This window comes from Triticum dicoccoides, chromosome 1B (assembly GCF_002162155.2).
Source record: "Triticum dicoccoides isolate Atlit2015 ecotype Zavitan chromosome 1B, WEW_v2.0, whole genome shotgun sequence".
NCBI lineage: Eukaryota > Viridiplantae > Streptophyta > Magnoliopsida > Poales > Poaceae > Triticum > Triticum dicoccoides.
Genome location: NC_041381.1, coordinates 623,519,196 through 623,538,927, shown reverse-complemented (window position 1 = coordinate 623,538,927; position 19,732 = coordinate 623,519,196).

Genomic DNA, 19,732 nt, shown 5'->3' with positions numbered 1-19,732 from the left:
GCTTGCGAGTACTTTGGATGAGTACTCACGGTTGCTTTGCTCCCCCTTTTCCCCCTTTCTATACCTGGTTGTCGCCACCAGATGCTGGAGTCCAGGAGCCAGAGGGTCCCTAGGATGATTCTACGTGGAGTTCGACTTGAGGAATAGTTAGGGGATCCTAGGCAGGAGGCATGCGCCTGTTTCGATCTGTACCCTAGTTTGTGCTAGCCATCTTATGACAACTTGTTTAACTTATGTCTGTACTTAGATATTGTTGCTTCCGCCGAATCATTATGTTCGAGCACTTGTATTCGAGACCTCGAGGCCCCTGGCTTGTAATATGATGCTTGTATGACTTACTTTACTTTTAGAGTTGTGTTGTGATATTTTCCCGTGAGTCCTGATCTTGATCGTACACATTTGCGTCCATGATTAGTGTACGATTGAATCGGGGGCGTCACAAGTTGGTATCAGAGCCGACTTTCTGTAGGAATCCCCCTTCCACACTCCTTGGCCTAAGTCGAGTCTAGTCACTACAAAAATTTTACTAACATGGTTGTTCTTACAGGCCTACATCTCCATTGGGTGGTATTAGGATCTTTTATTCCTCGTCTATACTCTGGGACTCTAACCTCTCTTCTATTCGGGTTAAATGATTTTGCTAACTCTAGATTCTCGCAATTACTTCCTACCAGAGAGCCCTTCACTCCACATGATTGCTTGGTGCACCGAAGGATTCCGAAGATACTCTTTGATGTTCTCTCAAGACTTTGTGCTCGTTGCTTTTGCAATTCCCTACCATCAAAATATCCCTATGGATAAATACATACACTTGTCGTTCTTACTTTATTCCTAGTTGATCTTGCTATTACCAGATACCTCGAAATTCTCTCTATTATTTCGAGATACCCCATACGGAAAATTCCACGCACTTACGAGTATCCATTCTTTCCCCGTTGTTCATATGATTCACTAGATACATTGAAATACTTTCTGATCTTCTCGTAATCCTCTACCCGCTATTGCTTTGCAAATACTTGTCTGCTTGCATTATGGTTGCGTTCCATATGACTAGCAATATTCATTAGTATCCTTCGTCATTATAATTTCGAGCTCCTTGGTTCAATATGCTGCGATTTCTCGCAATCCTCAGTCCAATCCTTGAATTATTCTTCCGGCTCAGACGTCATTTTGACTAGGAGCTGGTTCTTGACCGACCAAATTGTCGTCGATTGTACCCCTAAGTCTATTAAACTTATCCATCCTTAACTAGAGCGTTTGCTTCTGATCCCTTGAGTTGGAGCTCATAATTCCGTTGCATGTGAGCTTTGAATTAGTCAGTTGCTTCTATCTTCTGATCTCCTTGCATTCTTCTTCTCCTGGTTGAGTACTAATACTCACATCAAATCCCTTGTGGACCACCAGATCCTTTGTTGGATTTCATCCGACAACTTCCTTCATATTCAATAACATTGTGAGCCTTTGCACGGATATATATAATGCCTTTGGTAAATTGTATCCTCTGTTTTGTCAACCATGCTCTACTTTTGAGCTTGTGTTATTTACTCCTGAAGTTTGTGGTATGTGTTTCTAAGATGCCCTGATGGGTTGGACCAATGCCTTCCCTAATCTATGTGAACCTGAAAGATTTCACGGGTCATACTTATCTGGTATTGGCCAGGTAAAACTTTCAAGAACTGATGTCATTTTCTAAATATGAGAGGTGAATGGAAGGTTATGCATTGAAGAAGTGGGAGTCGACCTTGAACCTTTGTCTTCATGCCCATGGACACGATGTAGATCCTATCATGGAAGCTGCTTGTAATAATAACAATTTCCTTGATATAATATCCTTTGGTATTGGTGAATTGATCCTTTGCAATCGTGGTTCTGACCATATGTTCTTGTAAGTGCATCTAGTGCCACCCCTAGTTGGTTTTGGAGTATTGACGACAAAGTTGGTTGAGGGACTAATGCGTTTGTAAGAATTGCAGGATAACACAGGTAGTGTCCCTCATTGATTCGGTTTACCTACCGGAGATGACCCCTAAAAATGTATGAAGACATTGACGACAATAGTGGTATGTGAAGATATTCATATTGAAGACTATGACATGAGAAGACAATGAGTGAAGGCTATGGAGCGCGAAGACTGTGTTGTTTCATTGTTTCCTTTTCTTCTTTGTTGAGTCATAGGAACCACCGTACTGTTAAGTGGGGTCCAAGTGAACAAAGTCAGAATGACTGAAGTGATGCTCAACCCAAATCCTATGTCTTGGAGCGAAGACAATGAGAGCAAATCTTATCCAGAGCTGGATGAGTCAGCTTTGCTTGTAGCCCAAGTAAAGTTGCCGTATGTGTTTGAAATCTGACCGTTGGAACACGTGTCAGTTCCTTAGTGACCCAGGGTCATTTCGGACATATTAGGCCGGGTTGCCTTGTGGCTATAAATAGCGTACCCCCTACACCATAAATTGGTGGCTGCTCAGAGTTAGTTCATGGCTTTTGTCGTTTGAGAGCAACCCACCTCGAAGCCTTTGAGAGAGAGAAATCCTTGCGAGGACAAAGCCCAAACACCCAGAGCCAAAGAGTGTTAGGCATCACTTAAGTCTTTCTGTCTGAGTGACCTGAAGACTTATTACACTTGAGGACTGTGTATCCTCCAGCCGGTTAGGCGTCGCGTTCTGAGCATCCAAGAGTCATTGTGGATCGCCGGTGAACGAAGTCTGTGAAGGTTCGGAAGTCTACCTTGAAGACTTACCAGAGTGATTGGGCGAGGACTGTGTGTCCTTAGCTCAAGGGGAATAAGGTGAAGACGCAGTCTTCTGAGTTGAATCTCAGCCTCCCTAACCAGCCGTACAGTTGTCACAGCAACTGGAACTGGTCCAACAAATCCTGTGTCTTCAACAAGTGACTGGTTCTATCCTCTAACTCCCTTTACCTTGAGTTTGTCTTCGTGAAGTCATTGCCTATTTTTCATACCTGTTTGACTTCATTGCTTGACTACTATCGTTGGTTGGCTTCATACTATCTTCCATCCTGATCCTTACTACCAAGCTGCTATTAGTCTTTGTACTTTCACATTATTGCATACTTGACTATGGTTTGCTTGTTGTAGTTTATCTTCCGCTGCATATCAATTAGGTCATTTCTATTGTTTGTCTTCGAAACTTCCACATTTTGAAGACTTTGATAAAAATCGCCTATTCACCCCCTGAGGGAGTCCTGGATTAGGGGGTGTCCGGATGGCCGGACTATGACCTTTGGCCGGACTCCTGGACTATGAAGATACAAGATTGAAGACTCCGTCCCGTGTCCGGATGGGACTTTCCTTGGCGTGGAAGGCAAGCTTGGCGATACGATATGAAGATCTCCTCCCATTGTAACCAACTCTGTGTAACCCTAGCCCTCTCCGATGTCTATATAAACCGGAGAGTTTTAGTCCGTAGGACGAACAACAATCATACCATAGGCTAGCTTCTAGGGTTTAGCCTCTATGATCTCGTGGTAGATCCACTCTTGTACTACCCATATCATCAATATTAATCAAGCAGGAGTAGGGTTTTACCTCCATCGAGAGGGCCCGAACCTGGGTAAAAACATCGTGTCCCTTGACTCCTGTTACCATCCACCTAGATGCACAGTTCGGGACCCCCTACCCGAGATCCGCCGGTTTTGACACCGACATTGGTGCTTTCATTGAGAGTTCCTCCATGTCGTCACCGTCAGGAAGGATGCCACACCCCGTCTTTAAAGGCGACACTATTGCTAAAGGAGCTTTGGCTGTCGGCCAAACTCTCCGGCTAGGCAGTTTTTTGATGACCGCCTATTCGGCCGCCGTGCCGACGATAACCTCTCGGGCCATCGAAAGCAATCTCCACATCAACTCAGAGCTCGCTGAGCAGTTAGATCTGACGGATCTCTCTTCCCTGAACGAGCTCTTGGATCGCATTGCTGCCCTGGGAGTCGCTACAGATTACGCCCAGATTGGGCTTAAACCCGATCAGAGAGAGATCGACTCTCCCCAGTTCACCCACCACGTTGAAGTGGTGGAAGAACAATGCAGCGAATCTTCGCCCGCCCTAAGGACCAGATGTGTCCGGATTCCCGACCCCTCCAGGCCGGACGCCCGCGGAGGGGAGGATGTCGCCCAAGCCGTGAACCTAAAGTCAGGCAGCAGGCCTGATTCATTGAATAATGTCCAAGAAAGCAAGCTTCCGAATTCGGAAAGTTCTTGGCCACTGAATGTTATATCGGGCAAGGTTCCGGATTTAAATCCACCCGCCCACCCAACTATTAGGGATTTATCCCAAATACGGCAAGAGCTCGGGGAAACAGTACACCACTATTGGGCCAGATTCCTCCTGGTTATGAACAGGATAAAGGACTACCGTTAGAAAGAAGCAATTTCATTCTTCTATAACAACTGCACGGACATCGGAATCCTTAATGCCATAAGTCGCCGTGAAATTACACGCTTCACCGACTTAACATCCATAGTACGAAAGTATTATGTGATAGAAAGCGCTCGGAAAACCGAAGATAAATTCTGGGACAATCAGGCCCTGAATACAACATGAGTCCGAAACAAAAGGGCGCATTATCGCCCGGCATCCGAGCCAAACATCAAACAACAAAAACCCTCTATAGGGTATGGGACCGTACTGGAGGGATGGCTCAATGGACCCTGTAAAATTCATAGTTCAGGGGAAGTCACACCAACTCACAGCCTTAGAGCATGTTGGATACTCTGGCAGGTGGCCAGAAGTGGCGAGGAGCTTCTAACTCCAGAACCCAAATAACACCTCCCCAGAAACGCCAGTACGGTGTCGACAGTCTTCGAGACCTTCGCATCAAACAATGCGAGGAAAGGAACGCTCCGCAACCTTACCGAAGTCTACCAAGTAGCAACAATAAACCCATGGGGTGACACGGCTATTACCTTTAATGCCAGTGACGAACCTAAATTCCGGACAGCTCGAGCACCAGCCGCATTGGTCCTCAGTCCGATAGTGGATGGCTTCCGACTTACAAAGGTACTCATGGACGGCGGTAGCAGACTTAACCTCATCTACGAGGAAACCCTGCGAAAAATGGAAATAGACTGGAGCCGCATTGAGCGTAGCAACACAACCTTTAGAGGAATAATACCAAGCCGGGAAGCATGCTGTTCAGGAAAAATCACACTGGATGTGGTGTTCGGCACGCCGGATAATTACAGATCCGAGGAGGTCACGTTCCAAGTGGCCCCGTTCAGCAGCGGATACCACGCTCTGCTAGGGCGAGAAGCATTTACAATTTTTCAAGCCATACCCCATGATGGGTACATGAAGCTCAAAATGCCTGGACCCAACGGAATCATCACTCTCGCAAGTGATCCGGACACAGCGCTCCGCGCCGAAAACAAGACAGCCGCACTGGCCCTGGAGGCATTATCCGAAGCCCTAGCGGCCGAGGAACTAACTGCGTTGCGCTCCACGGTGGACAGGGACGATGTAATACTAGATAAGAGATCCAAGTCCACCTCTTCAAACCAGCGGACGAAATAGTCAAATTCCAAGTCCATCCAACGGACCCCACAAAAATGGCCTCCATCGGGGCACAACTAAAACCCGATGTAGACGCCGCACTCAGAGAATTCCTGCGAGAAAATTGGGACATTTTCGCCTAGCATCCTTCAGACATGCCAGGAATCCCACGCAGGCTGGCTGACCACAGCCTAAACATCCTAAAAGGGTTTAAGCCCGTTAAGCAGACTCTATGACGTTTCTCCGAACCCAAGAGACAAGCCATGGGAGAGGAGCTAGCAAAACTGCTGGAAGCCGGATTCATCAGAGATATAAAACATCCGGACTGGCTAGCAAACCTGGTGATGGTACCAAAGAAGGACAAATCTTGGCGCCTATGTGTCGGTTTCAAAGACCTAAATAAGGCGTGCCCAAAGGATCCTTTCCCACTCCCCCGAATTGATCAAATCATCGACGCCAGCGCAGGACACGACTCATTGTGTTTCCTCGATGCATACTCTAGCTACCACCAAATCAAGATGGCAGAGTCAGACCAAGCCGCAACGGCATTCATCACCCCATATGGCCCATTCTGCTTCAACACGATGCCCTTCGGGCTCAAAAACGCCAGCGCAACATATCAGCGTGTGATTCAGACATGTCTGGCCAACCAGATCGGCAAAACAGTTGAAGCGTACGTAGATGACGTGATCGTCAAAACCAAACACGTCGATACTCTAGTAGACGACTTGAGGCTCACGTTCGACAATCTCCTAACATATGACATTAAGCTCAACCCGGAAAAATGCGTTTTCGGCGTACCAGCCAAAAAGCTCTTGGGCTTCATCGTTTCCGGTAGAGGAATTGAAGCAAACCCAGCCAAGATCCGAGCTCTGTCACAATTGGATACCCCAAAAGACCTCAAACAAATACAAAAATTGACAGGATGTGTGGCGGCTCTAAGCCTCTTTATCTCCCGCTTAGGAGAAAAGGCATTGCCCCTCTATCGCCTCCTGCGGCGCACCGAACGCTTCGAGTGGACGGATGCCGCCACGGCCGGACTCTAAGAAATAAAAGCCATACTGGCAACAAATCCGGTCCTGGCCGCGCCCAACACGGGCAAACCAATGCTCTTATACATCGCGGCAACCCATCAAGTTGTAAGCGCGGTGCTCGTCGTCGAACGAGAAACGGACGGACACAAGTTCCCTCTCCAAAAACCAGTTTACTACGTGTCCACTGTCCTAACTCCATGCAAGTCACGGTACCCGCATTATCAAAAGATAGCATACGCGGTGTTCATGGCATCCTGGAAGCTGCGACACTATTTTCAAGAGTGTTCAATAACAGTGGCATCCGAGGTACCTCTTAATGATATTATAAACAACCGCGACGCAACGGGCCAGATTGCCAAATGGGCCATCGAGCTCCTCCAGTTCGACATAACTTACAAGCCAAGGCGAGCTATTAAGTCGCAAGTTTTGGCAGACTTCATCGCCGAATGGACTGAAGCCGAGCTCCCTAAAGAGTACGGTGCATACTCCAACTAGATAATGCTCTTCGACAGCTCCAAAATGTTGGCTGGCCTGGGGGCTGGCGTCGTTCTGACGTCCCCAACCGGAGATACAGTCCAATACGTACTTCAGATAATGTACACGGATTCCAGCAACGCAGCCGAATACGAGGCCCTTTTACATGATCTCCGGATGGCAGTCTCCAAGGGCATTCAGCGCCTAGAGGTCCGCGGGGATTCAAACCTCGCAATATCCCAAATAAATGGAGACTTTGACGCCAAGGATCCGAAAATGGCAGCTTACCGCAACGCCATCTTAAAGATGTCAGCTCGGTTTGAGGGGCTCGAATTTCATCACATAGCCCGGGAGAATAACCAGGCAGCAGACGTGTTGCCACACATTGGCGCCAAGCGCGATGCCGTCCCTCCCAACATCTTCCTAGAGAGGCTGTTCAAGCCATCCGTATCATGGGAGGGAGAGTCCAGAAACAATAGCCCGGACACAACCACACTGCCCCTCACCGAACACTCTGACATAGTTGGTGGCTCCGCCAACAAAACAATGTCGTCAGCCCACACAATAATGGCAGTCATTGCCCCGTGGACAGAACCATTCCTAGCCTACCTAACTAGGCAGGAACTTCCTGAGGACCAAAACGAGGCCCACTGCATAGTGCGGCGATCTAAAGCCTACAAAGTCCATGAGGGAGAGCTTTATAAGAAAAGCACAACCGGAGTCCTTCAAAGGTGTATCTCCGAAGAGGAAGGGCGAGACCTTCTGGCTGAAATTCATGCCGGACTCGGCGGGCACCACGCTGCAGCCCGGGCCCTTGTAAGCAAGGCCTTCCGTACCTGATTTTATTGGCCAACGGCCCGGGCAGACGCTCAGGACTTAGTGCAGCGATGCGTTGGTTGCCAGTTATTCGCCAACCAAAGCCACATGCCACCTACCGCCCTACAAACTATACCCATTACCTGGCCTTTTGCGGTCTGGGGGCTTGACATGGTTGGACCCCTTAAAGGAGGAACCCACAAGCAAAAATATCTACTGGTCATGGTGGACAAATTCACCAAATGGATAGAGGCCAAGCCTGTAAAGACGGCCAAATCCGGACCGGTGATAGACTTCATATCCGGGGTCGTACACCGTTACGGCATCCCCCACAGCATCATAAGTGACAACGGCACAAACTTCACGGCCGATGAAGTTAAACTCTGGTGCAAAAACATGGGCATTAAGCTCGACTACGCTTCAGTCTATCACCCTCAAACCAATGGTCAAGTCGAGCGAGCCAATGGTCTCATTATGAGCGGCATCAAACCCAGACTAGTGCGATCCCTCAAGGAATCTAACACGCACTGGGTAGAGGAGCTCGACTCCGTACTCTGGGGGCTGCGGACCACGCCAAATCGCACTACCGGATTCACACCATTTTTATGGTATACGGCGCAGAGGCAGTACTGCCATGCGACATAATTCATGACTCACCTCGAGTGCGCATGTAATAAGAAAGAGAAGCCGAGCTCGATCGGCAGGACAGCTTGGACGCATTGGAGGAGGAGCGCGACGTGGCAAAAGCTCGGTCCTCATTCTATCAACAGCAGGCTCGAAGATATCAAAGCGGAGAAGTATGGGCCAAAACTTACAATGTTGGCGAACTAGTTCTACGCCTGCCGGACAAGAAAAAGGACAAACTAAATCCCAAATGGGAGGGTCCCTTCATAATCGACCAAGTACTGACTGGTGGAGCGTACCGTCTGTGAAACGCATCGGACAACCGACTCGAGCTGAACCCATGGAACGCAGCACGCCTACGAAGATTCTACGCCTAGCGCCGGAATCCGTGTTCGTCTCCTTCCTCTGTCCCTTTTTTATTTTTATTTTTATTTTTTCACATTAGCTGTCCGGGATTTCACTCCTTCCCCCTACCATTTTTCTCCCAAGCCCTTAGGGGCTTGCATGTGCATTGTTTGCACATACCTGACGCGCCACCCGCGCTCATCATACCTGGGGGCTTCTTTATCAGAAGTTTATATAAAACGGGCCTCATGCCCAAAACATGTGTGACACTTCCGCATGAACCTTTTATACACCATTATATGCATCGATATGACTTAAGTTTTGGCCAAGCTGGGTTGCCTGGCTCCTGTGCTTACCCCTACGTTCCCGTTCGTTCGGCTAGGTGGTAAAGGGAGCACCTCTACGATTGTTACTGCCGGGTCAGCCGGATGTGTACCTCAGACTGGTTGAAGCCGAAAGCTAGTGTTCTTAAGGGAATATTCGATCAGTGAACTAAAAGATGATCTTTCGTGTTTATTTATCTGCCGCCAGATGCTTTTCTGCTCTTTTTAGCAGTTCGGACATGCACTTTAGGGCATGCCTCCCAGGGAAAGGAACCCCTAACGGAACTATTCTCCCTGGAAGATGTTTCTTACTAACCATGTAATACAACATAACTAGTTGGGCACTTGTCTCCTAAAGCAATTATGACCCCTACACCTTGTCTCCATGCATGCCCCGGTTCTTACATAATCGAGAGGGTATTCGGACACACTCCGGACTATACGGTCCAGAGGTCGAAGCGAAAAGGTCCGCAATGACAAACGATCTACAATCCGGCTAGAAGGCATTTTTCATGTCATTTTAAATTACAGAGTCAATCCGACTCGGTATATTCTTCTTCAATACCATCCAACATGCGGTCTAATTTACAGTCCTGTTGGGAATACTTTGCAGCCAGCTCTACCTAGCCATATACTAAGCTGAAAGGGATCTCCTTTCCGTCAGGACCCATAGGGCCAACCTCGTCCATGTGGTTTGGGTCAGCCTTCGTGTATCGAGTCTTCACCATGGCCCAGGCCTCCCTGGCACCTTGACGGCAGGACGATATCTTCCACAACCGGAAGCACTGCCGCACTCCCTCCAGCTTCTTTGTAAGCTCCCCAAGGCCTTCAGGCATGGAGAGGGATGGCCACATAGCCTGAATGACGCTCTGCATTGCCTGCCGAACTCGTTCGTGCAGTTGCAACAACTCGGGAATTAGGTCTCCCGTTGAACCGGGCATTTCCTCCGCAGGACGACCTGTAGCAGACCTACATACATAGCTCTGTCAATCGACTTCCTCGCCGAATTCTTTTTTCGAAGATTCGTTCAAGCACTTACTAAAAATGCCGCGTCGAAGTCGCCGATTCTCCTTTACGGAAGCAGACAGTTGAATACGAACATCCTTTAGTTCCTCGCCCAGCTAGGTATTGGCATCTTGAAGTTTGTTCTTCTCTTGCCTCACCCTCGTCAGCACGCTCTCGCCAGCCTTTTGTTGGCGTAGGAGTTGTCGCTTGTCCGGATTTACTCCGGCCCCATCTGCACTATTATTGTCAGGGTTGCACACCTGCCACACTTCACAACGGAATTATCTTTCGAAGCATATATTACCTGAGGGCGTCCCCTTGGCATTTTCTGAAGTGTCCAGTGCGGCCTCGAGTTGGTCCTTGCACTCTTCAAGCTCCTGGGACAGTTGCGTATTCTTCTTTGTAAGACACTGCATAGCACATGATCCTTAAAACAGTTATCTTCACTATTTCAAGTCTCGGGGGCTAATGACATATATAACCTTCAATTTTACTCACCTGTATGTCTTTTACATACTGCTTTGTGGCTCTGGCTAGACCATTTTGAGCGGCACGGAGATACGCATCTCCTGTATTAAAGGCATCCAACGCCTTTGGGAAAAAACATGCGTCACGAAGAACAGTCCGGCGACGCCTGTGGTTCAGGGCACTCTCCACCTCTGAATTGGTGGCAGATAGCCCGTCGGCGTCCTCTGTCGGAGGAACGCCCGAGGCGCGCCCCGTGTCCGTCTCCGCTTCCGGACCCGGCCTTGAACCTTGGCCGGCGGATATAGTCCGGCGGGCTCTCTTCTTTCTAAGAAAATCATGAGCGTTAGTAAGACTCAAGGGCATAAACCCTAGGCGTTAAATTTGCACGCCGTACCGTTGCGCCGAAATCTCGATCTGGTCCGCACTTCTTTTTGGCCCGCCTGGCTTCAGCGGCCCTTGTTGGCTGCCCGCCGCGGGCTCGGCCTTCCGCCTCAAGGATTTACCCTGCGAAACGAAAAACTATTAGTTCACGGCATTCAAGATAAAGCATGGATGGATCTCCTTGAGAATACTGGGACTTCGGTCTCGGTTACCTTTGAGGCTAGAAGTAGTCCGGGATAGTCGGCCGTAATGGCCACTAAGGCGTTGTCCTTGCTCAATTAATGAAACACCCCGTCGATTAACTCCACACATAAGTCTGGGTCCTCTTGGGAGTCCGGATCGAGGGACCGTTCCGTGTCCTCGGGTTGTGGAGGAGGGCTGTTTATCTCCTTCACAGTCTGGCGCAGCTCCTGCGTTTAACATTGCTAGACTAAGTACTCAACTATGGGAGTTTCGAAAGAGGATAGGTAAGTGAAAGTGTTCGCTCACCCAACTTGGTGGATTGTACATGGAGAATCCGCCCTCCGGGTTGGCACGGAGGAATTCTTCTTCTTCTCCCTTGTACAAAGCGGATAAGATTCTCGTTAAAGTGGCGGCCGAATATGGCCCCTTACGACCGCACCGGGTGGCGTCATCCTCCCTGTTGAAATCCCACATGGGGTGGCCTCTGTATTGAAGCGGCTGCACCCCTCGCGTAATGCATACGGCCATGACCTTGATCATGGTCAGTCCAGAATGAGCCAACAACCTTATCCGGCTCATCAGGTAAAGGACGTCCCTGTCAGTTTCCCTCTGAGGGTTCCGCGGGCGCCAACTCAGGTGCTTCTTCAATGGAGCATTACTGAACTCAGGGAGGGCAATCGGTACAGGGTCCGGCAGGGGGACGTCATCTATATAGAACCACTCCGAGGACCAGTCCTTGGACGTCCCCTTTGGGGTACCGGATAGATATCCGGTCCCGGCGATGCGCCATAGTTGGGCTCCGCCCACTTGATAAATAGACCCCTCCTGAGAACGAGGCACGAGGCAGAACAACCTCTTCCACAGCGCGAAATGGGCCTCAACGCCCAAGAACAGCTCGCAGAGGGCCACGAAGCCTGCAATGTGCAGAATGCAGGTGGGCGTGAGGTTGTGTAGCTGGAGGCCGTAGAACTCTAGCAACCCTCGGAGAAATGGATGAATTGGAAATCCGAGTCCTCTCATCAAATAAGGGACTAGGCATACCCGCTCTCCTTGAGAGGGATTGGGGACGCTCTCCGCCTGCTCTCCGCCGCTATAGGTAGCAATCCCGGCTCGAACTGGGACCATATATGCTGGGAGGAGAAGCCCCTTGGACTGAAGCACTACTAACTCGCTACGTGGGACGGAACACCGCCCCCAATCTCCGGGCCGAGGGCTGGAGAGGCGAGAGGAGGAGCTGCACCGACCGGCCATGATGGAATGGATCCCTGTCGAAGGCACTCTGATGAAGGCTCGCGGAGGGAAGATGGTGTGAATTGGATCTAAATCCCCGTCTCTTTTATGGGCGGTTCATTAACGCAACCGGGGGTAAATGAAAAAATGCCCTGGCTTTTCGCATTCGTTTGACACGTGGAAGATGGTCATTATGGGGCACAGAAGCCGAGGAGCGAAGCATGCACTAGAAGCCGGACACTATTTGACGGGTACAGGGAATTTGAAGAAGAACCCGCCTTGCAATGCCGAAGACAAATTGCGCGCCGGACTCGTCGTCATTGAAGCCTGGTTCAGGGGCTACTGAGGGAGTCCTGGATTAGGGGGTGTCCGGATGGCCGGACTATGACCTTCGGACGGACTCCTGGACTATGAAGATACAAGATTGAAGACTCCGTCCCGTGTCCGGATGGGACTTTCCTTGGCGTGGAAGGCAAGCTTGGCGATACGATATGAAGATCTCCTCCCATTGTAACTGACTTTGTGTAACCCTAGCTGAGGGAGTCCTGGATTAGGGGGTGTCTGGATGGCTGGACTATGACTTTCGGCCGGACTCTCGGACTATGAAGATACAAGATTGAAGACTCCGTCCCATGTTTGGATGGGACTTTCCTTGGCGTGGAAGGCAAGCTTGGCGATACGATATGAAGATCTCCTCCCATTGTAACCGACTCTGTGTAACCCTAGCCCTCTCCGGTGTCTATATAAACCGGAGAGTATTAGTCCGTAGGACGAACAACAATCATACCATAGGCTAGCTTCTAGGGTTTAGCCTCTCTGATCTTGTGGTAGATCCACTCTTGTACTACCCATATCATCAATATTAATCAAGCAGGGGTAGGGTTTTACCTCCATCGAGAGGGCCTGAACCTGGGTAAAAACATCGTGTCCCTTGTCTCCTGTTACCATCCGCCTAGACGCACAGTTCGGGACCCCCTACCCGAGATCCGCCGGTTTTGACACCGACACCCCCCCTCTAGTCGATAACTGGCACTTTCAATTGGTATCATAGCAAGGTACTCCCTTGTTCTGTGTTATTCGGTTTAACCACCTGGAGTTTAGCTATGTCGACTGCAGGGATAATCAAAGTCTCCGCTGCTTGTCCCGTGTTCGATGGAACTGAATATCCCTACTGGAAGAATAAGATGTGCATGCATCTTGAAGCCATTGATGTCGACCTCTGGTATGTCGTCAAGATAGGCGTTCCCAAAACTGGTGAAGGTGTCACCCCTACTGATGTCAAGAAGTTCATTCAACTGGACTCTACTCCAAAGAACATCATCTGTGGTCATCTGACCAAAGGACAGTATGGTCGTGTGAGTGCTCTAGAAACGTCAAAGCTAGTCTGGGACTGGCTATCCAAGGTCAACGAAGGTGTCTCAACTCAGAGAGATCAAAGGATCAGTGTTCTTCGCAACCTCTTCAACCGCTTCAAGAGAAACCACAATGAAAATGTCCATCTCACGTTTGATCGCCTCACCGACTTCACAAATGAGCTTCAGGCTCTCGGCGGCACTGAGATTACCAAGCATGAAATCGTCAAGAAACTACTGAGATCTCTTGACAGCTCCTTTGACACCTTTGCCCTCATGATACAAGAACGCCCTGACTTCAAGACACTCGATCCGTCTGATATACTTGAGAGGCTCAACACACATGAGTTCTAGCTTTCTGAGAAAAGAGATATCTATGGTCCCAACTATGGCCGAACTCGCGCTTTGAAGGCAAAAGTTGTTTCCTCATCTGAAGAAGAATCTGACTGTGGTTCTGATGATCTTGAAGACATTGGAAAGGAACTTGCTATGCTTGTGAAGAAGTTCCAGAAGTTCACCAAGAAGAAGGGCTCCAGAAAGTCTTCACGATCTAGCTCAAGAAATGATGAAGCTTCCACTCATGACAACAAGAAGAGAACATGTCACAAGTGCAAGAAACCTGGACACTATATCTCTGAGTGTCCACAGTGGGACAATGAGAAGAAGAAGAAGAAGAGCAAGGAATATGATTCTGATGACAAGAAGAAGAAGTCTTCGAAGTCTTCTTCCAAGTCCTCATCAAGGTCTTCATCTCATAAGAAGAGCTCATCTGGCAAGGATCATGCTTTTGTTGGCAAGGAAATGGATCCAGAGGAGGAGTCTGCTTCTGAGGAGGCGGAGGTGGAGTCTGAAGAGGAGTCCGACCCTGGCGTTGCAAGTCTGGCTCTAGCCACAGCCTATGTTGCCAAGTCCATATTCAACACTGAAGACAATGACTTCCACACCAACGCTGAAGTTGACGACAAGGACGATCCTGCTCCCATACTGCTTCATGGCACATGGTGCCAAGGTAAAATCACGTGATGCTTACTTTCAAACGCCAAGTGAAGATGACTCTGATTGTGAATCCAAACCCAGCTACAAAAAACTTGCTAAAATTGCAATTGAACAACAAAAGGCTATGGAACATACTCAAAAACTGTTAGACAAAAGCGATGACCTGTTGGACGCGGAAATGACACGTTCACAGTCCTTAGTTGAAGACATAAAAAATCTTCATGCTAAGTACCAAGAACTTGAAAGTTTTCATGAGACGCTCTCAACTACTTATGAAAAGCTCTCCTATGATTATCTTCACAGGAAGCAAGAGCTTGAGAAATTGAAAGCGGCTCATGAAGATCTTCAAAAGGAGAATGAGTCACTTCGCGCTCAACAGATCAGTTCCGCTCAGGATGGATTTGAACCACCATGTCTAAAATGTATTGAGCGTGATAACGCTACCTCTGTTGTTGATTGTTCCACTGCTGCTACTGTTGCTTTGTCTTCAACTACTGATGTGGTAACTAACCCCTCTGCTGAGGATACCACTACTATTGCTCATGAAAATGCTAGGTTGAAGACATTGCTTGAAACAGGGATGTATAAAAGTCTGAAAGGACATCAGACACTTTGCGATGTCCTCAAAAAGCAGATTCTGAACCAAAACCCTAGGAAAGAGGGTGTTGGGTTCGAGAGGAAAATGAATGTCGATGGTTCCTACTAGAAGCCTGAGCAGTATCCCAAAACCACATGGGTTGCTGCAAAGGAACCTTTAGTGGATCCATCCACCTTATCTGGCTTTACCTGTGCTAATCCTATTATCATTGATGAATCCTTTGATGCAAACTATAAACTGTTCAAAAATCAGAATGTTGAAGTGTTTGCCAGGTATATTGGTACTAACTGCAGGAATGGACCACCTATGAAGAAGATCTGGGTTCCCAAAAGCTGTCTTGAGAATCTTCCAGTGAATGTCATCATGACACCACCAAGGAAGAAGACGAATCCCAGACCTATGGCTTCAAATGACCCAAAGGCTTCATACAGATACAGGACTCACTTGAGTCACCCTAATGCCAATGTTTGGCAGGGAAATCATACTCAAACTTATGATTATGAGCGTGTGTCTTCAAACCGCTATGTTCATAGAACTAAGAACTTTTCTGCTTATTCATATGAGTATCATTCATCTCCTGCAAGGCTATTTGCTAGGGCTCCAAAGCCGAAATTCTCAGATGATGCACTTAGACTCATTGCTTCTAAGCCACCCCTGAAGATGTGGGTGGTGAAGAAGAATTAAATTTCTTTTGCAGAATAAGGTCTCCATCCTGCTATCAAAGGCGTCCGATACTATTGCTGGGGACCTAAAACACATTAAGGACGCATGATAAAATGGTCTTACTATGTATTTCACATGTGAATCGCTTACCAGTCATACTATGAGTTCTAACCTTGATCTAAGCTGTGATAATCCTTGTGCGCGTCAAATGCTTATGCTTCACAACACTCTTTGTGAAGCCTATCCTCCTAACTGCACTGTAGGGTATGATACCTCATGCTTCAGAATGGATTATGGACAGCGGATGCACTAATCATATGACTGGTGATCGAAGTCTTCTCATGGACTCAACCTTACGTCCATCAGACAAGAGTCACATCACATTTGCTGACACTGGTAAAAGCAAGGTATTGGGTCTAGGTAGAGTTGCAATCTCAAAGGATCAACACATGGATAAAGTGATGCTTGTTGAATCCCTTGGGTTCAACTTAATGTCTGCCTCAATGCTTTGTGACTTGAACATGATTGTGCTATTCGGAAAATATCGTTGCCTTGTACTAATGGAATCTGACAAGTCTCTAGTCTTTGAAGGGTATCGTAAAGATGATCTATACATGGTAGATTTCTCAGCAGGTCCATAGCTTGCCGTATGTCTTCTTGCAAAAGCTTCAGAATGCTGGCTCTGGCATCGGAGGCTGGGGCATGCTGGCATGAGGAACTTACACACTCTCGTCAAGAAGAAGCATGTCATCGGCATCGAGGGTGTCAAGTTCAAGAAGGATCATTTATGTGGTGCCTGCGAAGCTGGAAAGATGACTAGGGCAAAGCACCCCTCGAAGACAATCATGACGACATCTCAACCCTTCGAGCTGTTACACATGGACTTACTTGGCCCTACTCACTACTCTACCCTCACAACAACAGCTTGTCTCTATGGCTTCGTCATTGTTGATGACTACTCAAGATATACATGGGTGCACATAATTCTCTACAAGACTTAAGTGCAAGATGTCTTCAGACGCTTCGCCAATCGAGCCATGAACAATTATGCCGTCAAGATCAAGCATATAAGAAGTGACAACGGCACTGAGTTCAAGAACACCGGGCTTGATCTTTATCTGGATACAATGGGAATCACTCATGAATTTCTGCTCCATACACACCTCAGCAAAATGGCATTGTAGAGCACAAGAACAGAACCCTCATTGAGATGGCTTGAACAATGCTCAACGAGTACAAGACACCAAGAAAGTTCTGGCCTGAAGCTATTGATACAGCATGTCACATCATCAACCGTGTTTACATCCATAAGCTTCTGAACAAAACATCCTATGAGATCCTGACTGGCAAGAAGCCAAATGTCAGCTACTTCAGAGTATTTGGTGCCAGGTGCTGGATCAAGGATCCCCATCACAAGTCAAAATTTGCACCTAAAGCTCACAAAGGCTTCATGCTCGGTTATGGAAAGGACTCGCACTCTTACAGAGTCTTCAACCTCTATCACTACAAAATCGTTGAAACTGTGGACGTGCGATTTGATGAAACCAATGGTTCACAAAGAGAGCTCCTGCCAAGTACACTAGATGAAGCTCCGCATAGCGAATCTATCAAGCTGATGGGAACTGGTGAAATCATGCCTTCTAAACACAGCCTGAAGAGGAACTTATCATTTCTGCACCAAACCAACCTGAAGACAATGCTCTGACCGAAGACAATCCTCCCAATGATGACAATGATCAGGAAGAGCAAGGTCTTTGTCTAGTTCATCCTCGTGTTGCAAATGAAGTACAAATTGAGAAGATAATTGATAGCATCAATGCACCTGGTCCACTTACTCGCTCAAGAGCAACACAGTTAGCCAATTTCTGTGGGCACTTTTCGTTTGTGTCAATATCAGAACCCAAGGAAGTTGCTGGAGCCATTATGGAACCTGAATGGATTCAAGCTATGCAAGAAGAAATTCAACAGTTCAAGCTGAACAATGTTTGGGAACTAGTCAAGCATACTGACCCTCGCAAGCATAACATTATTGGCACAAAATGGATATATTGAAACAAGCAAGATGAGCATGGTCAAGTCATCAGAAACAAAGCACGTCTTGTGGCTCAATGATATACTCAAGTTGAAGGAATAGACTTCGATGAAACATTTGCTCCTGTGGCTAGGCTTGAAGCTATTCGCATACTGCTAGCCTATGCTAACCACCACAACATCTTACTATATCAAATGGATGTGAAGAGTGCATTCCTCAACGGCAAGATTGAAGAAGAAGTGTACGTTGCTCAACCACCTGGCTTTGAAGATCCAAAACATCCTGATATGGTGTACAAGCTAAACAAAGCACTATATGGCCTCAAACAAGCTCCTCGCGCTTGGTATGATACGATCAAAGACTTTCTGAAGAGCAAAGGCTTCAAACCTGGATCCCTCGATCCCACACTCTTCACGAAGACATATGATGGTGAACTGTTTGTGTGCCAAATATATGTGGATCACATTATCTTCGGCTGCACCAACCAGAAGTATAGTGATGAGTTTGGATACATGATGCAAGAGCAATATCAGATGTCCATGACGGGTGAGCTGAAGTTCTTCCTTGGTCTTCAAATTCGTCATCAAAGGAATGACATCTTCATATCTCAAGAAAAGTATCTCAAAGACTGTCTGAAGAAGTTTGGAATGCAAGATTGCAAAGGTTACACGACGCCAATGCCAGCCAAACACCATCTGGGTCCCGACGACAATGGTAAAGAGTTCGATCAAAAGGAATACCGCTCCATGATTGGTTCTTTACTTTACCTATATGCATCTAGGCCAGATATTATGCTTAGTGTTTGCATGTGTGCTAGATTCCAAGCGGCACCAATGGAATCGCATCACTTAGCTGTGAAGCGAATTCTTTGATATTTGGCTTACACCCCAACACTCGGATTATGGTATCCAAAGGGCTCAAGATTTGATCTGGTTGGATTCTCGAATGCTGATTATGCTGGAGACAAGGTGGATCGCAAGTCTACATCAGGCACATGTCACTTTCTGGGACGATCACTTGTCTGTTGGTCTTCAAAGAAGCAAAACTGTGTATCACTCTCAACTGCTGAATCTGAATACATTGCTGCTGGATCTTGCTGCGCTTAGCTTCTATAGATGAAGCAAACTCTCAAGGACTATGGCATCAATTTGAAACAAGTACCTCTCTTCTGCGACAGAAAGCGCCATCAAGATTGCCAACAATCCAGTCCAGCACTCGAAGACAAAGCACATTGAAATTCGTCATCACTTTCTCAGAGATCATGTCATGAAGAAAGGTATTGACATCATTCATGTCAACACTGAAGAGCAACTGGCAGATATCTTCACAAAGCCCTTGGATGAGAAAAGGTTTTGCAAGTTACGGTATGAGCTAAATATCTTGGGATCCTCAAATGTCCTGTAATCAGGCACACATCCTAACACTTATGCATGTTGATGACTTAGATGTGCAACACACGAAGTAAAGTATATCTTCAATCAATCAAGACTTACATTCTGAGTGTGAATACGTTAACGTGGAATTTGACTTTGGAGCGCCACGATAATTGTGCGCTGTGTCTGGGTCTAATACTTCCTATACGGTGGGTAACGCCACCACCAAATTTCTTGGTTTGAAATGTTTCACTCATGGCGTTATTTTTGCAATGTTTCGCATTTGGTTTGTCTTCAAATTTCAAGCTATCTTCATGATTTACTTCAC